Source organism: Condylura cristata, unplaced genomic scaffold (genome assembly GCF_000260355.1).
Source record: "Condylura cristata isolate star-nosed mole 26May11 unplaced genomic scaffold, ConCri1.0 scaffold00018, whole genome shotgun sequence".
NCBI lineage: Eukaryota > Metazoa > Chordata > Mammalia > Eulipotyphla > Talpidae > Condylura > Condylura cristata.
The window spans coordinates 31,642,317-31,648,316 of record NW_004567119.1 but is presented as its reverse complement, the minus strand read 5'-3'; positions in this window follow the sequence as shown (position 1 = coordinate 31,648,316).

The window sequence follows — 6,000 nt, the reverse complement described above, 5'->3', positions numbered from 1 at the left end:
TAAGCAAATACCCGTCATAATAGAGGATATCTAAATGGCTAATAAACTTATTGAAAAGATAATCATCAACAGTAAATAGAAATCAAAATGAAAATCTCTATACTTCCACTATGATGTTGATTTGGTGTTTTGAAATGTTAATAGTAATTGTAGGTAAAACTGCAGAGTGACAGGCTCCCTCCCACAATTCTGATGGGAATGTAAGGTTTGCAACCATTTTTGGAAAACTGTTTGGAAGTATCTTTTTAAAGCCTCAGACCTGAAGATTTCAAGAGAGTTGCATATGCACTTGTACCAAGAGATATGCATCAGAAGGTCAGTATCAGCACTTTTTTAAAATAAAAACCCCTCACTAGAATATGGAAAAAGCCCCATATTTCCAATAAAATAAAAAGGATAAATGGATTGTGGGAAATATTCATGCAAAGACTACTTACAGCAATGAAAAAAGAATTAAATGGAGCTACATTCAAGAACATACATTCATCTTGTAAATACTGAGCAAAGGATAGTATGCACAAAATATGTGCAATTTAATTACATTTCCATAAAGCCAAAATCAGTCAAGACTAATCTATGGAGGAAGAAACAATTATACTTTTAGCAACAGAAATGATTAACAGGGGTTATGAAGTAGGTTTCTCCAAACATGATAATCTCTCTCTAGATCTGGGGGTTTCACAGCATAATGTGCACTTTGTAAAATAATTTTGAATTCAGAAGGGCCACTGTGCCTGATGAATGATTAAATGCTGGGAAATCGAACTGACTACTCTCTTTATTTTTTTCTGTCTTCAAAGAAAAGTGTTCATATTTTTAATTAAACTGTCATTACTATAACTATAGAAGTTGAGGAACACAACTTTGCACGTCCATCCGAGCACAGGCTTCATTTACTGTCTCGGAAATTCCTCTGCCTCAGCCTAGCCTCTTTCCTGCCTTCCCCTTTTTCATCATTGTTTAAAGCAGAAATGGATACCTTTTCCATCACTTCTTTCAAGATTTTTTATTTATTCATATAGAATTGGGGTACAGGCCAGAGATGCGGAGGGTGAGAGGATTCACCAGAGACAGGGTGGGGAGCAGAACAGGCAGATCGACGAAGTACACTACTGAGGGGAGCAGCGGGCGGGTCAGGAGAGGTCTGCCGCGCCATGTGGATCTCCACTAGGGCAGGCGGGGATCGAACTCATGCGGAAGCGGCTTAAGCTTCTTAGTGCTGTGCTTTAACCCACTGTGCCACCAGGGAGGGCCCACTTTCTTCTTTTTAAAAAAATTTGTTTATTTATGCGTACAGGAACTGAGGTACAGGCCAGTGGTGCAGGGTTCAGAGGATTCACCACAGTGGGGAGCAGTACAAGCAGATGTACAGAAATATATAATGCTGAGGGGAGCAGCGGGTGCTACCGGAGAGGTCTGCTGTGCCTTGGCAGGGATGTTTTTTAAAATTACATATATGTATATATTTTACACCGTTCTTCATTTTGTACATTTTTCATCTCAGTTGTATTCCCCGTGGACTTCCCACCACCACTTCACCCATGTCCCATCACCATAGTCCTGTGTGTCCTTTACCCCAATTTTGACCAAGTTCCCCTCTCCTCTGCTGTAGCATGTCTCTGGTTTATAGTTATTAGTTGATGTTTGTTTTTACTTCATTACAATTACTATATTCGACATATATTGCTATTACAATATATAACCATTGTACATACATTACAACTATATATATATTACATATATATATATTACAATTGTAATATAATATTATTACAATTACTTTATATAATGTATAGTAATTGTAATATATATGTATACTTATATATATTTATTGGCTGGATTTTATATACTTATTGGCTGGATTTTGAATTGTAGTGGCTGGCAATAGCTTGCTAGTGCTGTCTTTACCCCTGCGCCACCAGGAAGGCCCACATTTTCTATCATTTCTTAAAAGGAGATCCACATGGCGGGCAGACCTCTCCTGGCCTGCCCGCTGCTCCTCTCTGTAATGTACCTCCTCAGTCCGCCTCTTCTGCTCCCCACTCTGTCTCTGGTGAACCCTCTCACCACCCTTTCACCGCTGGCCTGTACCCCAGTTCTGTATTCATAAATAAATAAATCTTTAAAAAAAAAAACAACTACTTTTCAATTCCAGATACAAGAGTATTTTGGAAATTCTTCAGAAGACATGCAGATGGCTTTCTTCATTCTCTCAATTGCATTTTTACCATAAAAGGTAGGTGAAAGAACCTACCTGGTGGTAAAGAGGGAGAGGTGAGATAATTATCATTGAGATTCTGCGGTAGGTAAATTCCTTTAAGGCACAATAACTTAGACCTGCCATTCCTTGCATCAGAAAGGAAACACAATGGAATTTTTTGTTTTGTTTTCCTTTATTTCTACCTTGGATAAGAAAGGTTATCATAAGAAATAAAGTTTTTACAAACTTTAGAAACTTTAGATGTTGAGGGAATCTTTTTTTTTTTTTTTTTAAAGATTTATTTATTTGTACATACAGAACTGGGGTACAGGCCAGAGGCTCAGGGGTGGTGAGAGGCTTCACCAGAGACAGAGTGGGGAGCAGAACAGGTAGATCAACGAAGTACACTGCTGAGGGGAGCAGCGGGCGGGCCAGGAGAGGTCTGCCACGCCATGTGGTCTCCTCCGGGGCAGGCAGGAATTGAACTCATGCGGAAGTGGCTTTTTAGCTTCTCAGTGCAGTGCTTTAACCCGCTGCGCCACCAGGGAGGGCCGAGGGAATCTTTTTTTTTTTTAATAATATAAAAATTTATTTTTACATCATTTTGTTCCTCTTTCCCTCTCAGTTGTAATTCCCGTGGGCTTCCCACCACCAATTCACCTGTGTGCCATCACCACAGTCCAGTGCATTTTTTATCCCATTCCCCATTCCACTCTTAAAATGTCTCTGGTATATGGCTGTTCATTATTATTATTTTCTTGCCTGGTCCATTATACTCCTGCTAGGAGTGAAAACCATCCAGTGTTTTTCTTTTTCTTTCTGGCTTATCTCACTGAGCATGATCTTTTCTAGCTCCCATCCATGTTGCTGCAAAAGACATATGTTTATTTTTTTTGGTTGCTGAGTAATATTCAACCACATCCTTTTAATCCAGTCATCTACTTTTGGGCATTTGCATTGATTCCATGTCTTTCCTATTGTAAAAAAAAGCAGCAATAAACATGGGGATGCAAGTATCTTTTTGAATCAGTGTTTTTGTGTCTTTTGAGTAGATACCTAGGAGTGGGATTGCTGGGTCATAGGGAAGCTCCATGTTTAGCAGTTTGAGAAATTCCAAACAGTTTTCCATAGTGGTTGCACTAGTTTGCATTTGTACCAGCAGTGCACAAGATTGCCTTTTTCTCTACATGCTTGTCGAGGAAATCTTTTAAGTGTGTCTTTTTTAACTGTAAGGGTCATTCAACAACATACTGTCTGTGATTTATGGCCTTTTGTATTCTTAATATGCATCCAGAAAAACCTATACCAGGAACCATGATGTCTACTTATTTAGATGAGATTGGGTGCATTCAGGGTAGTATGGCCGTAGACTATGTCTACTTATTTAAATGTTCCCTGGCAATAAGTTTCTTTTAATTTCCTGTGATTGCCTGAATTTTATGATGAAATACAATTGAAATAGTCCAAGTTCTTTGGACAGGAATGCTTCTCTTAACGGTCTACAAAAGACCTTTCACTCCTTTCTATTCAACAAAATTTTGAAAAGGAGTATTACTTCATTTTGTGAATACTTTGTATTCTTTCACCTGTATTTTGTATATTAGGTATACAGAGTGATAATAAATAATTGAGTCTTCTGATAAAAAATGAGCTCCTGATAATTGTTTATTATTTCTGTGATCATTTTAGTATCACATGACATTCATTCAGTGAAACATACCTCGTAGGAAACTTTCAGTTTATCTGTCAATTTTTTTTTTAAATGTACATTTAAAGTAATGGGAGAAAAATAATGACACAATTTGGCTTAGCTAAAAATTATGTCCTTTTTCATGTGAGTTTCAATATTGGATAAATGTAAATGTAAATCGTTAATGCCACGTGGAGTTCACTGGGTGTCTGGGCATGAGCCCGGGACTCTGTCACTCTTCACCTACAGGTGCTTTGAGGAATCTGCATCTGTGAACTAATGCTATCTCATCATTGTGGGTAGCACTCTAGCTAAACATAGGTGTATAATTCATGTATTGTAGGACCTGCTTGCTTAATAGATGCCCCTCTCACACTTGTTAATGTTAGGATTTATAACCATTATTTAGAGGAAGGTATTCTGATGAATTCATAGAAGAAAATAAGAGAATATTAAAACGGTTTTAAATCTTGTCATTGTTTGGCAATTTGGAACCAGAGAGACTGAACTCACTTTATTTTCTCAGTTTTTACTCAAAAACTGAACATGCAATTATAAAGAGTTAGGTTTTGTTCATGGTGATATATAATGACGTAAATGCATCGAGGGAATATATATGTATATATAGCATATATAAATGCTTTATATATAATTTACATTTATATAAAAACTTAATGTATCTTCACACATATATTTACACACACACATAATTGAACAAAGGAGGATTACTAGGAAAGCTCATATTTTATTTTGAAATTTCATTTTCTTGTTCTCTAGGTTTATACGATGTTTCTCTTGAGGTTTTTTACACAATAAAGGAAAAATAACTGTTTATAAGCATAAATCTTCCTCTTACATTTAGCCATAGTCCTTGGGCAACATTCTGAAACTTAATAAACTTGAATTTTGTCAGAAGAAAAGTGAAGGTAATTTAATGGTCAAGACCTTGTCATAGAAAATATGCTTCTTGGAGCACTCTGAAATTTGAGTTGGTGAGTGCCTCTCTAGGAAAAGGCAGTCAAGAGACCGAATAGAACAGATGTTCTTAAGGCCAGTAAAGGGAGGAACTATGAAATATGTAGTTTGAAATGATTGCTATTAATTTGAGGCACTTGGGGAGGGGTATTGGGGAAAGTGGGAAGGATAGTTGTGCTCTGGGGTGGTAGGTGTGTCCTACGCATCTGTGGAGATGGGAATCTGGTCCTCTGAGTTGAATAGAGGGTTATATATCAAATCTCCCATAAAACAAACCAACCCATTAAATATAAAAGAACTGATTTTATGCAGACTGCTTTCTATAGAAACTTGTATAAACTAGTGGGAATTTCATTAGACTTAGAAGACCTATCTTCAAATCCTTATTCTGCCACTTTCACATGAATGATGTTAAAGAAGACAGTCATGTCAGACTTTAGTTTGTTCACTGGAAAAGTTGATAATTAGTACAAAAAATTCTTACAATTGCAAAGTAATGCTATACATTCCAATACATTCACATGCAAGCAATAAAAAAGAAATCAACAAATGTCTTCTGCAGTCTATTGAGAGTTCTAATTGTTGCTGCTAAAAGCAAAATAAAAAATTACAAGCTTTCACATACGTACACTCTGGTCTGCTAGTGAACAGCTTCCAGGCTAGAGAAATAGATGTATGCAATCAACATGCAATAAAGAATGTTTTCAAATAATTGATTTGATTGATGTAACATTGGCACGTACCACTGAATATAATTTGGGGGAGGCATACTACCTTCCGGTGTATGTGACCACACCACACCCACCAACTTTCTTTGCTCTTTTTCTTAATTTTCTTTCTTTTGCATGGACTTTTATCAAAATTGTACTTTCCTTCCCTCCCACAACCAAAGACCAAGTAGTGTTCCTCCTGTGCCTTAGTGTAATGTCACATACTGCAGTTCTTGGTACCCTGAAGTGTGGCCATAGCAAGTTGCTTGTTTCTAGAAATTCACTACACACTTTTTCTCTAGATTTTTCAGTCTGTGACAATGTTTTTTCCACCATGATTTTAATTACGTGATAGTTCAGTCTAGAGAGGCTTGCTGCTCACTTTGCTGTCTTTTCTCATTGTCCTGTGCTCTCCACTCCTGGGC